The sequence below is a fragment of the Sapajus apella genome, unplaced genomic scaffold, assembly GCF_009761245.1.
Source record: "Sapajus apella isolate SASKATOON/1434 unplaced genomic scaffold, GSC_monkey_1.0 scaffold66, whole genome shotgun sequence".
In the NCBI taxonomy this organism is placed as follows: Eukaryota; Metazoa; Chordata; class Mammalia; order Primates; family Cebidae; genus Sapajus; species Sapajus apella.
The window spans coordinates 2,229,808-2,256,650 of NW_022437006.1; positions in this window are offsets into that span (position 1 = coordinate 2,229,808).

Consider the following 26,843-nt stretch of genomic DNA (forward strand, 5'->3'; position numbering starts at 1 on the left):
TCTGATTTGTCATTTTTCTTCCCTCACAGGGATAAGAGTGGAAGCATAAATTAAGGAGTCTCCATCTGAGGAACTGAAAGATTGTGAAGAGCACAGGCCCCCAAAGTTCACCTGATATAGACAAGAAACAGAAGAAAAAATAAACTTCTGTTGTGTTATGCCTTTGAAACTTGGACATTTTACATAATGTAGAATAAACTTGCCCACTTCAACTTATGTAATTTTTTTACCTGGTATCACAATTTATTTCTGATTTTGTTAAGATAATATTTACTATTCATATATATATATTTAAATCATTGAATTCAAAGCTGCTTATTAGATATTCTCCACTGTATTTTTGGTTATTCTTTCCCAAATTTAATTATGCTGACAGTATAATCTATCTTATATAACACAGTATTATTTCTCAGTACTATATTAGGAAAGGCCCAAGTGTATTAAGGCTGTACTTGAGAAAAAACATTGTTCCAGCTTTTGTAGACAAGTCATTCTAAGAGTTAAGAGTTATGCAAAAAAAAAAAAAAGTACTTTGAAGCTATGGGATCTTTTGGTCACTGAAACAGTCATGTCAAATGGTTAAATCAATGTAGACAGAAGATAAATTATTATATATAGACATTAACTACTAACCTAAACAGATATTGAACTAAATAGACAGTATCTTTCTTTTGTTTATATAGCCATGCTTTGCCAAGAATTATTTAGGGAAAGCAGAAAAGAAATCAATAGACTTTTCAACATCTGTGAATCCCATTCTTTTTACTTCGTCCAATTTCCTGGTCTACTCTATTTAATAAGAATCCTGCTGTTTTTCCATCAGATATTGTAGCATCGTTTCTTAATTACTTGCCATTCTACTTCTATACTGGCTTTTAAATTATTTGTGACAGAAACTCAACAATCAATACTTGCTTGAAATCTCCTTATTTTATTTTTGTATAGAATTTTATCGTGTGTGTGTCTTAATCCATTGGAACTGCTATGACCAAATGCCTTAGACTGGGTAGCTTATAAACAACAGATATTTATTTCTCACAGTTTGAAGGCTGGGAAGTGCATGATAACGGCACGAGCAGATTTGGTTATTTGGTGAAGGCTGCTTTCTGGCAGCTTCTAACTATGTCACCCTGTGGTTAGGAAGAGGCAAGGCAGCTCTCTGGGGTCCCTTTAATAAAGGCACTAATCCCATTCATGAAGGCTCCACTCTAATAATCTAATCACCTTCCAAAGGTCCTTCCTCTTAATACCATCACTTTTGTGACTAAGTTTTCAACAGGCAAATTTTGGGAGAACACAATCAGGCCATGGCAGTATGTATGTTCATTTGTATGAATTTTTGGTTTTGCAATCCCATTTTAATTACTTCTGTCAAAAAGTAAAATATTTCCAGTCATTTTTTTTCTAACAGGACTTACACATTTATAATAATGTTAATGTTAAGTATTTCATCTTTATAATAATGTTAATGTTAAATATTTCATCTTTAACAAAATGAGTTTCCAAACTGGATGAAATAAATTTAACCAATGTTAGAATTACCTTAGCGGATTGACTGTTTAAAACATTTCTTGATTGACATAAAACTAATGTTTTAAATTATTTGAGAAGTTTGATGAATGGTGCCAACACTAAGAACTGCCATTTCATTTCTCCTGCATGCACACAAAATAATTAAGTATAAAATGAGTGAAATTAACTTAGAAAACAGTTGTTTTCATTTTTTTGGAACAAAATGTCTTGCTTCACAGAGCAATATATAAACAAATTCTACAGCTCCATATATTAAAATGTCACATTTAATGTCTGTTTAATACACAAATAACATTTGAAGTAAATGTGGTAGTTCTGTTAGCAGAATTGTGCATTCTGCTTTTAACATGGTAAAACCATGGTCTTCAGGGTGTATGGTAAATAAAGACAACCATTTAGGGTAAATTACACATTTATCATTAACTTTTTTCATGCACAGAAATTCAGTAATTATCTATCAAAAGCACAGCTTTCTTTAAGCTCATGCTCCTACAAGGGCTTACTGAATATATTTTTAAGCGCTAGAGAAAGTGGTGTAGGTTTACAACATACAATAAATGGCAGTCACACAGCAAAACCATGTCCAGACAACTCTCTAGACAACCTGGCAGGACAGACTAGCTGTCATTTCTGCACACATTTTATATCCACCTGACCTATAATTTCACATGTTACCCAGTGATCTGATTGACTAGAGGCTTCACATATCTCAAAGCCCACATAATTGTATTTCATTTTTCTGAGTAAGCTAAGAGGGAATGTTATTAACTGAGAGTGAGGAGAAAAGGGAAGTACTTATTTTCAGGAAAATTTGCTGACGACTTTATGTCATGTTACCTAAATTTAACCATTCTCATATCTTTCACCTTACCTTAGGATAAAAGAGTCTCATCTAAGGACTATTTCTTAATTGTTCCCTTGTGTGCTGCTCATCTGTATCACATAATCATCCTTGCCCTTCTTAGGCGTTTTATTGTTTCCCAGATTACAAACAAGAACTTGAACACTGTCTCCTCTTTGCTTGGCCATAATAGCCACCTTGTGCTGTAGTAGTCATTGCCCACAGTGTTTTAATTCGGCACACTACAACAAAAGACTGAATAGCTAGAGCTGACTTAATTGAATAGCAACAATAACTTGATAGAAATCACAGCCTAAAAGGAAAAAAGATATGTCTGTTACCAAATATGACTACTTGGTTTTCTAAAGAAAAATAATAAATAGGGTTTTTCTTATTGGTAAAACGTGTTCCTAGATCTCCTGGCTTGAGGTCTGCCCTTCTGCCTTTTGCCAACAGTATGACTGTTTCTGAGAGCACATCATTGAAACTTAGTTCTTCATTTACTTGTTCATTATTTTATTCATTCAATAAAATATTTATTGATGTTTTTTTGAGACAGAGTCTCACTCTGTCAACAGGCTGAAGTGCAGTGGCGCAATTTTGGCTCACTGCAACCTCCGCCTCCCAGGTTCAAGTGATCCTTCTGCCTCTGCCTCCCGAGTAGTTGGGACTACAGGCACAATGGGGTTTCACCATATGGGCCAGAATGGTCTCGATCTCTTAAGCTTGTAATCTGCCCACCTCGGCCTCCCAAAGTGCTGGGATTACAGGTATAAGCACCATGCCTGGCCACTATTTTTTAATTTTTAACTTTTAGTTTTTGTGGGTATATAGTAGGTATATAAATTTAGGAGGTACATGAGATGTTTTGATACAGGCATTCAATGTGTAATAATGACGTCATGGAGAATGGGGCATCCATTTCTTCTAGCATTTATCCTTTGTCTTACAAACAATCCAGTTACATATATATATATATTTTTTTTTTTTTGAGACAGACTTTTGCTCTTGTTATCCAGGCTGGAGTGCAATGGTGCGATCTCAGCTCACTACAACCTCCGCCTCCCTGATTCACAAGTGATTCTCCTACCTCAGCCTCCTGAGTAGCTGGGATTACAGGCATGTACCACCATGTCTGGCTAATATTTTGTTTTAATTTGATGTGATCCCGTTTGTCCATTTTTAGTAGAGACAGTGTTTCTCCATGTTGGTCAGGCTGGTCTCGAACTCCTGACCTCAGGTGATCTGCCCGCCTCCACCTCCCAAAGTGCTGAGATTACAGCATGATCACCGTGCCCAACCCTTATTCATTTAAAAATGTACAATTAAACTATTATTGACTATAGTCATCCTGTTCTGATAGCAAATACTAGGTCTTACTCATTTCTTTTTGTTTTCACTATCCTTCCCAGCTTCTGGTAACTATCCTTCTACTCTTTATCTCTGCGGGATACACCCCCATGATCCAATACCTCCCACCAGGCCCCACCTTCAACATTGAGGATTAAATTTCAACGGAGACTTGGAAGGAGCAAACATCAAACCATAACACCTACTCTCATGGAACATACATTATAGAATGGGAAGCACAAAGTATTTAAATAAACACATACATTTACAATAGAAATGAAGGCAAATGCTGTAAAGAAGAGTAGGCAGTACTAAGGTGGACCACTGGATAATTAGATACTAAATCAATGTAGGGATCCCAAATAAATAGCACTTGTGCATCATATTTAAATGGCTGGCAAAATAAGTGTCTAGTTTAATTCCATTGTGGTCTAAAAGCATACATTGTATGATTTCTATTATTTTAAGTTTGTTAAGGCGTGTTTTGTGACCCAGGATGTGGTCTTAGTGAACATTTCATATGAACTTGAGAAGAATATGTATTTTGTTGCTGAAGTATCATAAAAAGGTCAATTAGATCCAATTTATTAGTGGTATTGTTCAGTTCAACTATGTTCTTTCTTATTTTCTGCCTGCTGAATATATTAATTATTGACATATAATACATGGGTTTATAACTTCAACTACAAGTAAATCTGTTTATTTCTCCTTGAAGTTCTATAGTTTTTGCAAGATGTATTTTGATGTTGTGTTGCTATGTGTATACATATTAAGAATGTCTTCTTGGAGAATTGACCCCCTTATTATTATGTAATACTTTTTATCTTTGATAATTATTTTTTGTTCTGAGATCTGCTATTTCTGAAATAAATACAGCTCATCCAGCATTGTTTTGATTAATGTTAGCATGGTATTTTTTTAATCCACCTCTTTATTTTTATTCTATCTGTTCTTTTATGTTTAAAATGGACTGATTATAGACAGTATATAGCTGAATCTTCTTTTTAATCCACTATGACAGTCTTTGTCTTTTAATTAGTGTATTTGGACCATAAATATTTAAAACAAATATTGACATAATTGGATTTATATCTACCATGCCTGTAACTGTTTTATAAAAAAACTTTTTTTAAAAAAACATTTTTTTCTACATTCTCTATTTTTAATTGAGCATTTTATATGATTACATTTTCTTACTTCCTCTAGCATACCAATGACACTTCTTTTAAAAATGTCTTTAGCAGTTGCCCTAGAGTTTGCAATATGTTTTTGTAGCTAATCTAAGTCTACTTTCAAATAACACTATACTGGCTTTGTGGGTAATGCAGGTACCTTAAAACAGAGTAATTCTAATTTTTCTCACCTAATTTTACTAATCTAAGTCTACTTTCAAAATAGCACTATACTGGTTTTGTGGGCAAGGCAGTTACCTTATAACAGAGTAATTCTAGTTTTTCTCACCTGTATTTTATAAAATTGCTCTCCTTTATTTCGCTTATTTTTGTCCATGTGGACTAAAACGAAACAAAATTAGGTGCCATTTGTTTTTTTTATGCAAGTTAAATATAATAAATTAAAAATCTGAATAAAAATATTAATACCATAGTGATTTACTTGCATGTAGCGTATCCCAGTCTAAATGCCAGAAAATCAGAGGGAAGAAAAGAAAAGAGGAAAGATGTTAAGGTAATCTTTGTAGCCTGGCAATAGGGTGTTTCATCCTAGAAAAAGTACCACTAGCACTGCTCCTATCACTTAGAAGTGAGATCATCCTTCTTTTTTTCTCCTCAGTAGCCCTTAGCTAAACAAAATATATCCTTACTCACTATTTACTCAATTTTTGCCAGGAAAATGGAGAGTGTATTTTTATAAAAAGTCTTCACTGTCTATTTCTAGGCTCTCAGTGGGAAACATGTATCGATACCTCAGGTTTTTCCACTTTTCCTGGTGAAGATATTAGCAATTAATTAAATAACTGGAAAATGAATCACACTGACATGAAGAAATATCAAAAGGTTCAAATAATCTAAAAATTGAAATCTCTAAGTAATTGGATTTCTAATTTTATAAGCCTTATATTTTTCTGAATGTCATATGCCTTTTTATTATAATTCACAGTTAAGCATAGAAAATCAGGATTGCTGAGAAAAATATAGGCTTTGCTCTTAAATCAAGAAGCCTTCTACTATATAAATAATTAATGAAATTGATACATATCTTAACACATTTAGTAAGCATTAGAGGTTAAAATGCTATTTATACATATTTAGAGCTCAAGAAACAAACATCTGATTTTTGTTTTTTGATTTTTTTTTTGAAAACAAGTAGTAGCAAAAACTCAAAAGAATTATTGACAGAACTTTTCAGTGGTCCTCCCTGCTGCTATTGTCTGCATTTCAAGACAGTTAGTTAAGATTCATACAAAATGATGACGTTACAGTTAGAAATACCTACCTAGCTCTCCTCTTCCTGCCCAGAGTGATGAAGGAAGGAATCTCTCTTGGACATAATTTTTATTGTGATAGCAGATGGGTGCCCTAGAGAATCTGAATGTGTTCAGGAATTACAAAAACAATTCTAGCGTGTGCATAGTGCACGATCTCTTTGAATGCTTAGAGGCAAAAGTTATTTCTCATGGGCAGTATTATGAAAGCATGATAGAATGCATCCGCAAAAAAGAAGATGGAAGATAAGGAAGTGGGTGCTAAGTCCTGAGTCTAAACAGAGAGCACAAAGGAAAGTAGTAAGAAAGAGTATGGGAAAGGTGTATAAAGGTTTGCAGAGGAGACCCAAAGCCCTGACAGAAAGAGCAACAACCAGAAGGGACATAAGTACTTTTCAGGCCAGTTTTCTGATCAACAGATGTGTTTTGTCTCCTACGTAGTGTTTAAAAAACACATTGGAGGCAACATTTTAAAACTAACAGAACTCATGTTTTCTTGTGCCCTTGGAAAAGCTGGAAATCTGGTAGCCGTGTCCCTGATGTCCCCACCTGCCAGCAATCAGGTAGAGCTGAGTGTGGCGCAGCCATCTCATTTAGCTGTGGTTTGCGGGCTGCAGTTTATCATTGTGTGTCCCTTTCTCTCCCCAGGGTTCTTTCACTTCACATTTACATTTTCTCTCTGGCCCTTACGTGCATTTTATTTTTGACTCCTGGGTTGGACACTGATTTACTGAAAGTACATAATTTATAAGTCCTCTGAAATGCACAAGAGGATGGCCAAGTCTTTAAGAAGACAGAGTAGTCTGAAAACAAAACAAGATCGCCAGACTGAACAGACCTTGTTTTCTTAGGCTAAATATCACTTACCCTCTATGAAAAGGCTCAAGTTATCAAAGCTACACTGAAATTGGTATGTTGTGCTTTCAATTAATTATAATGTTTAACTTAACTCCAAAGAAAATTCACTTACTAGTTTATATAAAGTATGTGATTAAATTGTTCCCAAGCAGCTATCTTTCTGTTATATGACTCAGTTAAAAAATAATTTGGAGACTTCCAGACAAAAATTGCAAATTAAGGCCATTTCTACCCAACTCTCTTCTGACACCAGCTGAAAACTACAAAGACTACTCAATTTTCAATGAAATTAGGCAACAGCTACAATTCGAATGGTCAATTTAAAAAAGAAGATTCAGATCAAATATCAAGAGGATACGAAGCATCAGTGCCCAGAGACAAGCAAGCTGTATTCATAGTTCTCAGAAATTGGTGACACACTGGGAAAGGTAAGTATGTGACTTGTGGCTTGAAACTAAAGCACAATAGCAGGGAGGCAGGCTAGAATAAGCGGAGACATGATTTGACATCTTTGCAGGAAGCTCTGCATCTGCCAATCTCAGTAAAGGAAGATAAGTAAGTGTTAGATCACCTCACAGAAGGCAGTAAAATGCAGAGATTTTTGGTAACTCCACAGCCTCCTTGTCGTTGTGAGGAAAGATGCAGTAATGCAAGGTAGGCAGCATGAAATTTGAGAAGTGGTTTATGACAACTGGATCCAACACACCAATCACTAGGTGTGTTTCCTCTACCTTTATTCCATACATTCTCCATCAAAGAGATGGCTCAGAAAGTGGCAATACACAGATATTTTCAAACAGAAAAGAAATAAGGGTCTGTGACACACATTTTCTTTTTGAAAACCCACCTCAAGAGGAAATTATTCTGACAAATAGATGAATGAAAAAATTGTGGTAGAGAAAATGGCCAACACAGTCTATTGAACTAAGTTTTTAAGAAATAAGTTTCTTGTAAAACTAAAAATTACTAAAAAGATTTTAATGATTGGCCAGAATATCTATAAATCTTGATATTGTAGGACCTAACAATGTAGAGGACAAAACTTGGGATTTAAAGGATGAGGACAGAAAGTTGTAAGACGTTCACAAATACTATTTTCCATATATCTTAGAGTGGGATATGGGAGGACAATAAACCCTGTTTTAATATAAATGAATAAATTTATAAGCTAATTTAATAAGGTCATAGTGGAAGAACCTATAAAAATAAAAACAAATTATAGAAACAACTGATTATTTCTGAAAGAAAGCACAGATAACATAAAACAATGTAGAGATACCATAAACCATACAGTGAAACATTAAAAAGAACATTAAAAATAAAAACATAACATGAAAGTATATTAAATAAGAGAAGCAAGACTTAAATATATCTGTCAACTCAATAAATGTAAATAAATTAAACACTGTGTTACAACAGAATTTGACTATGTTTAAACAAATAATGAAGTGCGTGTAAAGCAAGTGACTCAGGCTGAAAATAAATGAATAGGCAAAAAAAAAAAGAAGGTAAAAATAATTACTTTTTGTGAACTGCATAATTAATATGAGACAAATTTTAATTCAAGTCTTAAAGTGTTAAGGATACAAAGAAGAGCATTTTACAAAGAAAATGTTACATTGAACAATGAAAGTCTTTGTAAGAAATTAGTGTACAATAAATATCTTTATAGGAAAATAGCAGTAGATAAAGGATGAATAAGTGGAACATGTGTTTGGTCAGTCAGGTACAATAGAAAAAAATAAATAAATAATATTAAGATTCTACAAAAGCATAATTATTAATGAGCACTTATATATATTAAGGATATATTCTTGAAAATAATGTTTTTCTCTTTTATGTGTCGATAGAATATTTGCCAAAAATATAACACATAAAAAAAACTTAGTTTTAAATCCTCATTAAAAGAAATAGAAGAAGTATGGACTTATGTTCTTATCACTTTGAATTAAACATCAATATTAACAATAAACATATAAACAAAATCTCATGCCTCCTAAAAGGTAAACAACAACACATGACTCTGTCCTAAATGAGACTAAGGTAAGTGACAAAAATCAAATAAAATTTGTTATATATTTCAAAATCAACAGTAATAAAAGCATTATATATCAGAACTTTCAGGGTTCAGTTCATTCATGCTTAGAGGAAAATTAATACCATCAGGATTTAAAAAAATAAATTAAAATTATTTAAGCATTTAATTTAAAAATATTTCACTGAAATGTCAGCTTAATGAGAACAGGGATTTTTGTCTTGCTCAGTGCTGTTTTTCTAGTTTCTGGAAGCATTTAACATATAGTAGCCATCAATATGTGGTAGTGGATGCATGAATGAAACAAAGATATGAAAAACAAAATACAGTACAACCAAGAAAAATAAATGTAAGAAGTTTATGAGATAAGGTTAGAAAACACTAAATACAAAAGAGAAAGATAATATTAGAATGCATATCAAAGATCAATTCTTAAAATCAAGGAAGCCAAAAACAATTATTAGCTAATATCAGGAAAAAACACAAATATACAGCATTAGATGTGTCACAGGAAAATAATCATAGATAGATACAAAATGATTCATGTTGACTTGTATTAATCAGTATGGAATAGATTTTACTGAATATTAGAAATATATTGTTGAACAAATTGTGATATATTATTTCAATAGAATATTGTTCAACTATGCAAATGATCAAACTGCTGATACATGCAATAAAACTCTTTTACATTATGAAGAATATATACAGTCCAAATTTTAAAATGTGGTTATACTTGAACACAAAAGAAGATATCCACAATTGTGAATAAGCATATTAATAGATGTTTGGCATCATTACCTAACAGAGAAATCAAAATCAAAAACGCCTTTTGATGGGACTGTAATAATTGCTAAGATAAAAAGAGAAATTTTAAAACTCCAAGAATTGGAAATGATATCAGCAAGAAGAATTATTGCACATGTAAATAGCTATACTTCCAAATGCTACATGTCACTATCCACTAAGGCTAAACAAATTCCTACTCTATGACCCAGTTGTCAAACTTCAAAGAAAGGAGTGCTATTATTTACCAAATGATATATATAAGAATATTCATAGCAGCCTTACTCATAAGAGCTGAAAACCTGAAAACTTCTCAAATGCCCATCTACTATAAAATGGATAAATACAATAAAATACAATGGAAAAGAACAAACTGTTGATACAAGTATAAACATAAAAGGAAGATGAGCATGTATCATGTGATTACCTTTATATAAAACTCAAGAACTGTAAAACTAGGAATAATTATTGACTGTGGCATATGAATTGACTAGGAAAAAGCATAAGCAAATTTCTGGGGCACTTCATATTGTATATTTGTATCCAGATGGTGTTATACAGATTTTCATATGTGTAAATTTAAGATTTTGAGGGGGCAGGACTTCATTATTTTAACATTTTAACAGCTCTCAAGACATAATTGATATACAACAAACTATAAATATTTTAAGATTATAATTTGATAAGTTTTGACATATGTGTATGCCTGTCTGAAACTATCACCACAACCAAGAATATGGACATGCTAATCATCTCCAGAAGTTTTTTAATGCCCCTTGGTAATCCTTTCTAACAACTTCTCCTGTACATCTCTGGGCAATCACTGATCTTTCCATCAGTGTAGATTACTCTGTATTTTCTAGTGTTTTATAAAATAGAATCATATAATACCTACTTTTTCTTGCCTGGCTTCTTTTACCCAACATAATTATTTTTAGATTCACATTTTTGTATATGCCTATGATTCATTTCTTTTATTCCTAGGTAGTATTTCCCTGTGGCTATACCACAGTTTGTTCATGATTTATCTATTGATGGACATCTGGGTTGTTTCCAGTTTTAGGTTATGATGAATAAAGCTACTATGAATATTTCTGTACCAATCTTTATATGAATATATATTTTCAATTATCTTGAACAAGTACTTAAGTGGAATGGATAGATCATACACTTAATATATTATTCATCCATTCCAGTATAATTCTGAAATATTTGCAGTTTATTGTACAACAGTTTTGTCTCAAGACCTGTTAAAATATTAAAATAATGAATTCCAAGTAGTTGTACCACTTTACACTTTCACCAGCAGTGTGTTAGATTTTCAGTTCCTCCACAGCTTTTGTCAACACTTGGTATTACTAGCTTTTTAAATTTTAACTATTTTAATAGCATAGAGTGGTATTTTTGTGGTTTTAATTTGCATTTTTCTAATTACTAATGATGAGTATCTTTTCATGTGCTTATTTACCATTCCTACACCTTCTTTGGTGAAGCATCTGTTCATCTCTTTTGCCCATTTTTTAAAATGGGGTTGTTTGTTTTCCTATTGCTGAGTTTCCTATTGCTGAGTTTTATATTCTGGATAAAAGACCCTTATCATATATACTTTGCAAATATTTTTCCCTCAGTCGTGGCTTGTCTTCTTATTCTTCTCAAAATATCTTTTGAAGAAGTTGTAAATTTTAATTAAGTCTAGCTTACGAATTTGTTCTTTAGTGCACTGTGATATTGTTGTCAGATCTTAGAAATCTTTGCCTAACTCAAGGCTTTCTTTCAGAAGTCTTACAGTTTTATGTTTTACATTTTTAAGTCTGTGGTCAATTTTGAGTTAAATTTTGTATATGGTGTGAGATATGGAACTTGATTTTTTTTTTTTTTTGGATATGGACTTGTTCCAGTACTATGTGTTAAAATACATAAACTTAAGTGTTTTGGACTTCTCTGTGTGTATGTTATACCTCAATAGAAAATTAAACAAATCAGTGAATATAGTGATATAAAAGTCCTTATTTATAATTATAAACAATAAACACTAGAAAATACCCAGGAATAAACTAGACTATATACATATGTGGAGGAATTTTCAAGTTGTGTTGAAAGATGTAACAAGCTCAGAAAGATTTAAATACTGCAAAGCATTCAATTACTCTGTAATCAAAATATAAATACAATACAGTCTCTGTGGAAAAAAAAAAACACTATGTCATTCCTACATGGCAGTTCAGTCCACTCTGGTTCATTCCTGGACACTTAAGGTTTTTCCACTAAAAGCCTGTATATTCTCTACCACCTCTCCCTAACTGGTCTCGAATGCTGATCTTTGTCTTAATTTGGGTATTTTCCCTGTTTTTCAGAGGCTTTCTGTTTAGGATTTTAGTTTCCTATCCTGTTCGGGTACAGAATCATGAAATTTTCTAAGAGATGAATGGGTCATTTATTTGAAGTCTCCTGTGTCTCTGTCAAAGCTGTCTTAATTTCTCAACACATGTAATATGTGAGTTCTCCCTGTGCTGCCCATGCAGAGAATCAGCAAATGTCCCAGGGTGAGAGTGGCTGAGGGGCATCTCCCCTCTCTGAACTTCTTCCCTCTCTGGAACCTTTGCCTTTTCAGTCCAGGAATGATGATTTTTGTATTTTATTTGGCTTCCCTGTTTGTTCTCAAAGGCAACTTTACTCTGCCATTAGTGCCTCCAGTCAAGACAGGAGCAGAAGTTCTGTTATAACCTTTTAAAAAACAATCAAAATCTCACTTAATTGAAAGAGAAATTGATGATTTTTGCAAGGAAAGAAACCAAATCCTTAAATCTTAACTGTATCATTAAATTTGAATGTAAAATTTAAATGTCAGGTTTATTAACATTGTTAAATGTTTAGAAAAAAATAACTCTTACACACTACTAACATGAATGTAATATAAATACGAATAGCCCTTTTGGAAGGCAATTTTTCATTAGATGCAGAATTCAACAAATTTACAAATCCTTTACTCATCTATTCCACTGTTTAGAATTAACTTTGGAGATATACTCACATATATTATTTATGGCAATATTGTTGTAATAATAAAAAAAATAGCGTGAAACAAAGGGAGGGAGGGAGGAGGGAGGGAAAGGAAGGAAGAAAGAAAGGAAGGGAGGGAAGGAGGGGAAATAAGGAGGAGGGAGGGAGGGAGGGAGGGAAGGAGGGAAGGACGTAGTTGCTCATAAGAGGATAGTTGTTTAAAAAACTTATTGTTACTTTCCTATAATACATGCAGCTGTTAGAGTTTTTTGATCTGAATATTCTAATATAAAGAGCTTAAAATTCATTGTAATATACCTAATTATTACTTTTATTTTTCAAATACACACACAAACCAGTAAATTGTTACCTTGAGTTCTAGACTGGGAAGAATATTTCATTTTTATTGTACAGCTTTGTAATATCTAAGTGTTTGTTTACCATGTCATATTACCTCTTAAAAATTATTACTAAAAGGCAAATTGATCTGTAATACATCATTAAATTAGATAAGTGAAAAAATAAAGTAAAACCAAAGAAAGAATATTGAGGTAATTTTAAAAATTAAGGCATTTAATAAGGGTTTCCATCCATCATTTGATTATTGAATTGTGTTCAAACTTTTGCTGTTCTCAACTTTGTATGTCTTCATCAGTACCTACCCAGAAGAAAGAAAAAAGCAGCTTGTAAAAGTCACTCAGGAATGGAGTAGCTATATAAGTGTACATGCTAATATCCCTGGGAATATTTGAGTGGATAAAAAGAGTTTCTTAAGCAGCTAGTGGAATATTAGGACTCTCTATGAGAACAAGTAGTAATTATAAATAAAATGCCAAAATCATGTTCAAGGGCAGGAGAAAGCTACTGAGGTGACTCATCTGCTTCAGTCTATAACCCTATTACAAATTTTCAATATTTTTTACTTATAAAAAAATGTATGAAGATTGCGCTAGAAACATCACTATCATTTTCCAGATTGTTTCGACTAAGTTTTATCTTGTCAGCATGTCAAAATTTGCATTACATATATTTTGAAACAGTAATTGTGCATTAACATGTCTTGCTTTGCTCGTAACTCTTTTTTCCCTTATGAATCTTAGTTCCATTATGTGGATCTTTGAGCAGAATAAGCATAACAACATTAAAAGCTGATGGACAAAGTGCAAGCTTTGATACTAATGTGCTGCCAACTTAAAGTCAAAGAGTATAATATGATGTCAGACCAAAGAAAAGCATAGACATGGAACAAAAAGGAATTAAGGTGGAGGGAAAGGTCCATTGATGAGACCGAAAGTAGAAAAGTCCTGATACTTTATTAGAAGCAGATGCAAATAACCTTCCATAAATAATGAGGGGAGAAATAGGAGATTACTTGAAAATTACCCTTAATATAAAATTTATATAAAGCACTTTAGGGAGCAAATAGTTAAAAATATCTAGATTTGGCCAGGTGTGGTGGCTCATGCCTGTAATCCCAGCACTTTGGGAGCCCAAGGTGGGCAAATCCCCTGAGGTCTGGAGTCTGACCAACATGGAAAAACCCCGTCTCTACTAAAAATACAAAATTAGCCAGCATGGAGGCCCATGCCTGTAATCCCAGCTACTGGGGAGGCTGAGGCAGGAGAATCACTTGAACCAGGGAGGCGGAGTTTGGGGTGAGCTGAGATTGCACAACTGCACTCCAGCCTGGGCAACAAGAGTGAAACTTGGTCTCAAAAAAAAAAACAAAATCAAGATTTATTTTAGATGTCTTTGCTGTGATTACATATCTTGTGTTAATAGTTTTACCTTTTTTCACATTTAAATGTGAAGAAAAAATATAAAATAATATAAAATTATATTCCAATGGATTTTTAGGTGTTTTATATTAAATACTATATATTTATAGTATATATAGTAATATAGATATTATATATTACTATAAAATTAGTAATAATTAGGCATATTCCAATGGATTTTTAAGCTCTTTTATATTAAATACTATGGTCATGTGTCCACACACTGGTGGATCTTTATAAGCAAAATGTTATCAGTGGCATAACTTTGAATAAATCACTTAATGTCTCTTATCCATAGTTGCCTTATCTAAAATCAAGTATTTGCCCTGAAGATTTTCTAAGGTTTCATTCAATCTGAGCACTTCATGAGTCTATGTCTATCTCACAGCACCTGCTTTGCAGAGAGCCATGCACAACACTAAATATATTGCATTGGTTTGCTAAAGATGATGAAAATTTCTCTTTTAAATTTTTGTTCTGAAAATTTGTACATATATAAAAGTAGAATAGTATAATGAACTCTATTATCCATCAATGTGCTTCAACAATTATCAATATATCAACAATCTTGTGTTATCTATACCTCTCAATATCTACCTGTTTCTGGCTATTTGTGTTTTTTTAAAGGTTTATTGAGGAATAATTTGCATAACATCAAATTAACTCATTTATTATTTTAGTGAATTTATAGAGCTGTACAATCATTACAACAATCCAGTTTAAAAATATCTGTTACCCCAAAAAGTTCCTTTGTACAGAAGCACAATCAAATCTCAGACCTAGAAAAACATGGATCTGCTTTCTATCTGTATAGATTTGCCTTTTCTGGATAATGCATTCAAAGGGAATAATAAATTACATAGTCTTTTCTATATCCCAGTTAATTTTAGCATAATACCATTTACTTAATTCTTTTATAGCACAACTTTAAAAATGGCGTAGTATACCATGACCTTGGCCCTAACCAAGATATAAGGCAGGGCAATTAGGCAAAATAACATGTTAAATCAGCACTTTCCTTTAAAATAGGGTTGTGATGCAGGAAAAAAAATAATGCAGTGGAAAAAATGTAACTGGTAATAGAGCAAAGCAAAGCTCAGAGTTCAGATTCCCAGGAGATGGTAGATAAACAAGGATAAGAAATGTGGCCAGATGTTCTAGGTTTTCTTTCTCCCTATAAGGCTAGACCTGGGTGTGGGTTCATATGCATCAAAAGAGTAGTTCTGAATGAATTGTGTGAGATTTAAAGGCAAGGGAATAGAATGGTAATTAAGCATGTGGCAAGAACCAAGCAAAATATTTGAAGTCCTGCTGTGAAGGCTAGAGAGAACAGATACCTGGTCATATGAGCAGTACTTGTGCCATATGACAGCAATTGTGGTGGAGCATCATTTACTCAGAAGCATTAGAATTGTTAGTATTTCAGACCTCTGCTTTTTCACTGGTTTTAGGACAGAGGCCACTGTAAAATGAGCAACTGAGTCTGGGTGGAACTAGGACAGGAATAAGCAATAATCGATTAGGAGCTGAAAAACAGAATGAAGATGAGGGAGGGCATGGAGATCACTGAAGGCAATATATTTAAAGATGTTTTTCTATGTGTTCTTATAGATATTTAGAAATGAAGGTATTCATGAATGAAAAAAATCTACAGTGTGTTAGGAAGTAGCCAATAAAGATGTTTCCACCTTTTTCATTTAGAATCACCAGAAAGGTTTAAAATACCAAGTCACCTCTGAATTATTGACAGTCACTGATATCCAGTAAAGTGGCTCAAAGTTGGGCCACCTTAACATTTTCTTTCTAATAAATCTTACTGTTTACAGGATCTTGACAGCATGGCACAGAAAGTGAAGAAGTAAACATGTTGGGCTCTGGCCTGGACAACATTGAAAGGGAAATGTCACCCATTTTACACAGTTCCCTTTTACTGCTGAAGACATGTGCTCCTCAGGGAATTCAAGAAACATTGCATTTATAGTGCAGTAGTGACACTGCCAGTGGCACTTTCTTGACTATCTCTTTAAACGAACAGAATTATGAATATGAATCATGACATACTGAAGGATGCCAGAATATCCAGACACTTCATCTAAAAATATAGTCATATTTAGTACTCAATCCATATAGACAACTTTCCCTGATGAATAACTGAACTGGCCTGATTGATATAACCTAAAATAAGATGGAGAGGGGAAGGAAAGAGGGATAAATTTAAGGTTATTATAACTGCCATCTCAATGAATAAATCCATTATGATATTTGCATTAGGTTTATTCAAAATCACTTTGCACTTTACCTTCCCCATAGCAACATTCGAATCTCTAAAGGATACTCATCAAACAACCAAAGGAATTAGTGTGTAATTATTATGGATTCAGTAGTGAAAAGAGATCCATTAAATGGTTTTCAGAGTAAATACAGGAGCCACAGCTGCAGTATCATTGTTTGAGGCAATATTATGGTATTACAAAAGAAACAATAGTTTTTTTTAATGAGAGTTTATGTAAGTAGTTAAATAAGAAAGCATTCTTGCTAAACTTTTCTACACAAACACAAAGGTGAGACTATTTTCAGACTTTCTAAAAATCCTGATTATGCTCTGGAACTTTTCTGACTCTACTTATGGAACACATTATTTTTTACTTAAGCATTCAAGCATACCAACAATTGCCAAATGATCATTTCTGGAATGTTCAGGCTTGTTATGTTTAGCAGATGGTAGTTAGAATCGATCATTGTCTAAATCATGAAATACAAAATGATAATTTAGATTAATTTTCTACTAAGCACTTTTAAATAGACTAGTTCATTTGAGTCTCATATGAACCTAAGAATTAGATAGGTTGAAAAATTGTATTTCGTTTTCGTGAAAGAACATTATGAGGCACAGGGAAGTTAAATCTTTATGCAGCAATTCTCAGCCAGGGAGAAACTTAAAATGCTACTTTCTCAGACTAACTCACTTTCTAATGTGCTCTCTTCTATTACGTTGCTTTCCAACAGAGTTCAAATCTATGGTTGAGACTTTTTTTTTAATAGCGTAATACTTAATTTTACATGTTTTGATATTTATTTAGATATCAATGTAAACTTTTATGTCCTGAAATTCATTATTTTATTAAAAATTATTCAGTCGTGTAATTATGCAACATGAATTATGTCTCAGGAACTATACAAGATAATGGGGTGGGGAAGGGATGTATAAAATATGACTTCCTCTCCACCAAAATATAGGGATGTAACCAGACATGTAGATGAAGATTAAAGTGGATGATTTGCAGATCGTAATTGCAAATTGTGAAGTGCCTTGTAAATCATGCTAAGAATTTTAAATTTTACCATTTAACCAGCTTTGAGACACCAGAAATCTTATTAAGGAGGAAAACAACAAATCAGGACTTTTAACTTAGAATACAAAGCTGCCAGCTTTGTAGGGAATAGATTGAAAAAGGGAGCCACTGGTGCCAAGGAGATAAGAGGAGCCTACTAAGAAAATCAATTGCAGTAGAACAGTAGAACCACACCTGAACTATGGTAGTAGTGGTGGGTGGAGAGAAGGAGGACTATACTAGGAAATATTCTTGAGCTATAATTTTAGAGGTAGGCTTTGGTGGTTTGTTTCATGTGTATGCGTTGGGGGCAGTTTGCTTGGAGATATTGTACCTTTTAGCAAGCCTGTTGATATAATTTCTCTAGTCCTTTGCATGTTTTCTATGAAGTTTTAAAGGATAGGTTGAGAGCAGCTTATTTTGTTCAGTGCTTTTTTTTTTTTTTTTTTTTTGCTGTTTATCATCACATTTATAATGACCCTGGCCCCATTCCAAAGGACTCATCTGTGCCAATTGTATAAAAAGTGGTTTTTGACATTAAGAAAAGCAGAAATTGGTGTAAAAAGTGAAAAATAAATTTTCTATCTTTAATTAGATCTTAGCAGCTTTTGGTTATTTCTTTCTGTATGTAGCCTGCTGATCTATTTCATAATTTATTACTACTATGGCAGTCACAAACACTTCCCGCTTTCTAGATTTTAATGTCTATAAAATTATCTATGCCAGCACAGAATAAACCTTATGCCAGTGTAGCCAGTCATTTTTACTACTGACAGTAATGCTTTCCACTGTGATAATGATAAAAGGTAAATTATCAAGTTGTCATGATCTTGAACTGTTTAATCTAGCAGAACGATTTGTCCTCTACAAACATAAAGCATGTATTACTCATCAAATTGTTCTGATAAACATATGGAACACCCATGGGTCTTAAAAATTCTAGAAACAGTAAATAATATCAGAAAGAATATAATATTTTTTGCCCATTTCTTTCTAACTTCTAATAATCAAGTTCAATTGTGGTTTACTTATTGCCAGAGCTGGAAAAATTGTGAGGACAAAAAGCCATTATCTTAGTTTTAAAAGTTGTTGCTTACCTTTGTTTCCTAAGTATTCATATAGATTAGCCTGTGTTCAATGGCAAAATTTAATTTACACTAATGGATTGCATAACTCTCTCCATCGAGGTTCAGTAGGAATATATTAGTATACATATGTGTCATACATTATGGAACACTATCTACTATCTTTGAACATGCGTAATGATTAAAATATCAGCCAATATTGAAACATGGCTTCCTGGTTCTGTGAATTTAATGAATGCAAGGCACTCAGTAAGAACTGAAGAATGGTAGATGAAAAGCTCATGACTCCTAAACAGAAATTAAACTTGCTTTTCACAGCTATACAAGGAAGCACAGATGTAGGCTGCAAGTGCCAGAGCAAATTTTAATTTTCAACTTGAAATGGCAAAACTAAAGGACCATGAAAGGACCCCCTTGAAATACATTTGAAGGACATGTATTAGGCAATTGAAAGGATTACATGCCAGACAATTTTGCCTAAGCAGACACAGTTATAGATACTTTTGAATAAAATGCCACTTCCCTACTCTAACTTGATTGTGTGCTAGTAACAAAATCCTGACATATCAAGCATATTATTGGTTGTATGTGTGTATTTTATGCTTAAGTGCAGAAATATCTGGCTGTTCCCGTAACTTGGTGATTTGAGATAGGGACACATTGGAGAATTATGGTATTGCTCATCAGTTTCAAGTTTTCCCAAACATATGGGACCCCCATTTATAGGACCTAGCAATGGCAACAGTCAGCTGCTAAAATATGAAGAATACTGTGATATAAAAAAGGTACATGGAAATAAAACATATTTTAAATGGCACACATATATACATAATTTTTATCTAAAAATGACATTTTAAAATCATTGTCTTTACATTTTAGGATTACAAGTATCTTGGGATTCTAACAAAAGCTATAGACCATCTCTCCTGGACAATGCAAGAACAGATGACATGTTTGATAGAATTGCAGTTGGTTCACGTTTAAGAATCTTTGACACATTCAAGAGTGTATTCTTTCTAGGGGCTTCAAATTTTGAAATCATCATATATATAGCCAATGTTTTATACTGAGAAAGTGCCAGAATCAGTGTATTGTTGGGAAAGAAAGAGAGCTAATACAAACAAATAGATACACACATTACCAACATTGAAGATATGCGCCATGAAAGAGAAGCCTGCAAAGGAACATTCAGCAAAAAAGCAGAAACAACAAAGAAAATGAAGAAAAAAGGAACTAGAAGGTTATATTTTGGAAAACTATGGAAAGAAGTGGATGTGTTATTGGAACAGAGTGTGGTTGGCACATAAAATAAAACTGAGAGTTCATGTCAGATACCATTTGGAAATATACTTTGATGAATCAATTAGGAATCCTGGTGACCTGAGAGGAGCAGATGTATTACAGTTTTGGAGATATAGAGCTAAATTGTCTTCCTGAAATGAGAAAATTATTATGACTATTTTAGACATTTCTTTCTCTTCACACAACTATCTCTTTACACAACTATCAGATAGTTACCAGATAGTTTTACCTAATATTTGCATGAGACTCATGAGACAGTGTGACGGGATGAGAATACAGAGCTTGGGTGGACACCTTTGATAAACAGGGGACAGGGTGGTGGAGAAGTGATTATCTCAACTTTAAAAGTCAACAGGCTGGATATGGTAGCTCATGTCTATAATCCAAGTACTTTGGGAGGTAAAGGTGGAAGAACTGCTTGGGGCCAGGAATTTGACACCAGCCCAGGCAACACAGCAAAACCCTGCCTCTACAAAAAAGAAAAAAAATTTAAAATTGGCCAGGTTTATTAACGTACATGTGTAGTTCTACCTACTTGAGAGGTTGGGAAGGGAGGATCACTGTGGACCAGGTGTTTGAGGCTGCAGTGAGATACGATTGTGCCAACGCACTCCAATTGGAGTGACAGAGAAAAACTCTTGTCTCTAAATAAAAAACAAAAATGAACATTTTATTTTACATACTCCTAGTTTTATTATTTTTCTTGTACTTTCTATGCCCCTTTGACTTGTAGTCTTAGGCATTTTCATAGCTCACATTTGATTATTTTATTTCCTTTGTAGGCTGTATGAATGACAAAGACCTACTGATAAATTTTAGTGAGACTGGCTGGCTAGTTTATTTTATTATTTTAGAGAAATCATTCTTATGAAACTATTATAGAAAATCAGTTGAATGGAACAATGGGGGTGAGGAGGAAGTCCTTGAATTTAGGAGATAAAAAGGCAATACTTTGACAAAAGGAGAGCTATCATTAGGAAATTTTTAGGGAACTATTATATGTGTCTTATGACAAGTTTTTGTGGTATAGTTGGAATCAATGGTGGTTAATCTTTCCTTAAGAAGACACTCATAGCATTTCTTGATTTTTTTACCTTGATAAGAGGTAATTATTTTAAACAACTAATTATCACTATGTCTGATAACATATGTAGTTTAAGTTCAGTAAACTTTTCTAAGTTTAGATTTCGTAAACTTTTCTAAAGCTACAAGTATGTCCTGGCACTGAAATTGGAATATTATGTTGAACTAAGAGGTTATATTATTGATAGGATTTGTGTAAATAGTTGTATAGTTGTATACAGACATGCACATGTACACATATACATATATAAATATACATAATATATAAATATATCTGAAAATTCCAAGGTAAAGAAGCTTAGGCTTCTCTTCCTCTTTTTCTTTAAAAAAAACCCTCATTTACTTGAGAAGGATTTCTGAGAAACAAATACAAATTGTAATAATAAAGCAAAGCAAAGTAAATATAATGAATCTGATAGACAGTGGTATGTATTTCTGAAAAATGTAGATTCTTATTTTTCTTTTTTTTTTTAGACAGAGTCTTGCTCTGTTGCCCAGGCTGGAGTGCAGTGGTGTGACCTTGGCTCACTGCAGCCTCTGCCTCTCAGGTTCAATCAATTGAACCTTGCCTCAGCCTACCAAGTAGCTGGGACTATAAGTGCACACCACCACGTCCAGCTAATTTTTGTGTGTGTGTATTTTTAGTAGAGAAGGGGTTTCACCGTATTAACCAGGATGGTCTTAATCTCTTGACCTCATGATCCGTCAGCCTCAGCCTCCCAAAGTGCTGGGATTACAGGGGTGAGCCACCACACACAGACTCGATTCTTTTTTTTTTTTTTTTTTTTTTTTTTTTGTTTTACTTTAAGTTCTGGGATACATGTACAGAACATGCAGGTTTGTTATAGGTATACATGTGCCATGGTGGTTTGCTGCACCCATCAAACCGTCATCTAGGTTTTAAGTCCCATATGCAGTAGGTATTTGCCCTAATGCTCTCCCTCTCCTTTACCCACATCTCCCTATAGGCCCCTGTGTCCATGTGTTCTCATTGTTTAACTCCCACTTAGGAGTGAGAACATGCAGTATTTTGTTTTCTCTTCCTGTGTTATATAAATAAAGACTGATGCCCCAAAGGTTTGGAATATTCTCTAGTTCTTTTAATTGGGTTGAAATTATTTTCTATGTACTTGATCTTATAACTGAATCAGCTCCTCCATGTTTTATCTGATAGTTCAGTATTCATAAAAGCACACATGTACACAAATCTCCCTTGTCACACTCAAAAACACTCTGGAGATTTGTGTGTTTACAAAATACACAGCCTGTAAAAACTATTGTCCATCTGCTCTGACATAGTTTTAACTATTTACAAAAACCACAAGACAGTACACCACCCAAAAGACCAAAGTCATCCACTTTATTTTCACTTCTGCTTGTCTTCCTCTAATTATTATGGGTATAATCTTTATCTGAGTCACATTGCATTTGTTGATGTATAATTTTGTTCAAATTATACTTCTATTTCGATGTTTCTGGCCAGAACCCTTGTTTAAGCTTAAAAGAAGGATAAACAAAATATGTTGTAGAAAAAGAAAACTTTAAGATATTTGGGTAAATAAATTTTAAATTTTAGATACCTGTCTTCTGGCCTTAGAAGACAGGTATCTAAATTTATATATATAATTATGTTTGGTTTTAAATAAATTTATATACTTGTAAATCTATAAATATAAATATTATAAATATTACTTATTATATATAATTTTATATAAAATTTAGATATCTAATTTAAAAAGTGTATATATATACTTTTTTTTTCTCACTTAAGTCTAAACAAAAACCAACATACATTTAAAGTCTAGAAGAACTGAAAGTCACAAATCTTTAGCACTATTTCTACAAATCTATACTACCATGAATAAGTCAGACAGAGGGCAATAATAGATGCTCCTGTGGCAATAGGTTTAACTGAGTTCTGTTCTACGATAGAAGGCTCCAACCTCAGCCATACAAAACAGGCTGAGGATCTGCGATGAGTGGCTGAGTGCGCAGTGGCCGCTGAAGACAGGCCAATGCTGCCATCAATGGTATTGCTTCAAATATGACACAATAACTTTACAACAGTATATTCTTAGTCTTTCTTTCTGATTGTTTAAAAATAAGCAATTATTTTTACCATAAATAATTGTGTTTATAAGAATTAATAAAAAAGTATTTTCTATTTATCTACATATTTACCATTTCTAGAATTCTGTTTTCTTTTATATACATCTGAAATTGTATCTGGTATTATATTTCATCAGACTAAAGAACTTTTAATATTGCCTGAAGTGCAAGTCTGCTGGTGACAAATTATTTTAGTTCTTCATTGTTTAAAATACTTTTATTTCGCCTTAGACATATATTTTTCCTGATACAAAATTTCAGGACTGTTTTTAGCTCCCCCTCCCCCCCCACCCCCCACTATTTTAATAGCTTGAAAAAAGTGTCTTCTGGCTTGCATTGTTTTTGATGAAGGGCAGTCAGCCTTATTGCTATTAGCCTACAGGCAATGTGACTTTTTTGTTTTTTTTCCTGTCTCCATGTAACACTTTTTCTTTATGATTCAACAATTTGATTATAATGTGCCTTGGTATGTTTTCTTTGGTTTATTCCATTTGGGATTTTTTGGACTTCCAGTCTGATATTAATATTGCACCTCCAGATTTCTTTTGAAATTAGCATGCTGTATCTTCTTCCATACTTTAAGTTTTAGCCTATTTATTTATTTATATTTAAAAATGTTTCTTCTTCACAGCACAGAATTAGGCATTTGGGGTTTTTGTTGTCCATTTTTATTTTGTAATTTAAACTGAGGATTTATGCCATTTATTTAAGATGTTTTGGCAATTAATATTTAATGTCATTATTATGTTTGGGTTTAAACCTACCATCTTGATGTATCCTTTATTATTTGTCTCATTCATTCTTTGCTGCTTTTTCCCTTTCTTTTGCCTCCTTTTAGATTCAATATTTCTTATTCTATTTTACTGGCTTATTAGCTATAACTGTGGAGAACCATGGACAAACCCCATACAGTGCAATCAGAGTTTTCCTCCTGGCAAGGCAGGACAGAAGCGACTAGTACAGTGGTAGAGGTGGGGATGAAGCTAGTACTGGCGACAGAACTCACTGGAGATAGAGGGTCTGACTTGCTCATCGTCAGCAGACCGTGCTAGCTACTCTCACTCGGGGCTTCAAGTTCTTGCAGCGTCCATAGTCATGTACATGAAATTGCAGCTGAATGGAGAGGCCAGGTCAGAAACATTAGCATGGCCCCAAATATGGTCAGCCTCTCTGTGCTCTCCCAGGACCACCTTAGAAGCAGCACCTGACTCAAACTTCATGGGCCAGTCTCCTTCAATGTTAAAGGATACAATTTCACTTTTTCCTTTTAACATGGTCATGCAACTGTCCCAACAGCAGTTATTGAAACATTTACCTTTTCCCACCTTTGTTAGAGGTTTGGGTCCATTTATGTGCTCTTGATTATGTTCCATTATCTTCTTTTCCACATTCTGTACTAATACTAAATTCACTTAAATTTCTATTAATATAAATTTTGATCTCCCTTAAGGCAAATCCTTCAAACTTGTTTTTTTTCCCATTAAGAATTTCATACTTATTTTTGGATGTCTCCCATTCCACTTAAATTTTAGAATATTTGTGAAGTCTCCTTTTCCTCGTCAAAATATTTCAAGATTCTGATTGGATTACATTGAATATCTGAGTTAATTTGTGTTGCTCTTCTATTTCTGAAATATTATCATTCAATCCATGAGAATGACAAGTTTATGTACTTATATGTTTAATAATGTCCTTTCTTAAAGTTTTATGATTTTTGCTATATAAATTCTATACCTTTTGATAGATTATTATTAAACACTAAATATTCTTGAATTATATTGTAAATGATAATATTTAAAAGTTCACTGATTATTTGATACAAGTATACATAAAAACGACTGCTTATATATATTGATTTTGTCTCTAGACAACTTTCCACGTTCTCTAATTCTGAGAATTTGTGAGTGTATTATTTTATACATCCTCCCTAAATTAACTATATAATTTTACATGAATGCACACATACATGTATATACACACATATAGAAAATCTACATTAAACCTTAGGTTTAATGGTAAAATTTTTATACATTTTATTTGAAGAATAGGAACCCAACAAAAATGTCTTCTGTATCATAACTTAGATTCAGCAGTATCCTGGATGTTCTAGCTAGTACAGCAAGGAAAGGAAAATAAAATGTACAGGATTTAGAAAATATTGTATTATTTAATTTTTTTATTTCCTGAAATACTTTAGGAAAGGCAGTTGAGAGACCGTTTTCTCAATCTGATTTTCAGCAGCATTTGAGTAGAGATGTGTAATGCAAGAGATAAATTGTTCCTGGTTCAGGGACTTGATTAGTAGATTATAAATGGGGAGAAAATATCAGTATGTTAGAATACTTTCAATGGTTTTTTTTGCATGTGTATTTACCTTAATTATGAATATATAATCATAAATCCAAAATTCATTACATCTCATATAAGGCCATTGTTCATTATTTGAAAAGAGATTGCCCTTAGAACCTCACGGGTTGAGAGTTTAAGGTACCGAGATGACAGTTTCTATATTGCTTTGTTATTTTCCTATAAAGCTGGTAGGAACAAAATGAAGCTGCTCTCCTTTCAATATGTTCAATTCAACTGTCAGTGGGGAAGTACAAGAAGACTTCTAAGATTGTTACCCAGTAATAGAAAACAGGAGTCAAGAGAGGTAAGTTAGCCTGAATGTATGTTTTGACACACTGAATTATTTGAATAAATAATAAATCACGGAATTATTTTCAGTCATAATGTGACAGATACTGAACTATGGTTAGTGGATACACAGAAGTCATTAAAATCTTACAGCTTAATGGAGGAAACTGGAATTTAAATAAATCAACCACCCTAAACTAACAGAGATTTTTGTTATAATGCTTTAGTAGCTAAATTAACCTTGTGAAGGAAGATTTGTAGTGTACGTCCAATAATTTACTCATAGAAGGTGTCTAATGTTTGAGAATATTTAATGAATAAAATTAAAATTTGCAGAATAATGGAATCATTCACAACCTTTTTTTTCTTCTGCAGAATCACTTTGTTCTGCACAATCATATCTTTCCTTGTGTGGATACAGTTTTTATGTCATTTTATCTGATATTCCAATGTCCAGAGTGTCCCTCACATTAAGAAATGCTGTCTTCTGTTTTGAAAGGGAAGCAGCCTCTAGAGCCGGGCAAAGGATCTTTATCTCTGTCTTTCCTCTCTACAGAATGCTCCTTAGGTTTTCTGCTTCTTTTCCCCCTACTTTGGCCTCATCTCTGCTCTTTGCAATCACCATCTTGGTTCTTTAGTTATTCTTTGCAACTCTAATTCTAGTTCCACAA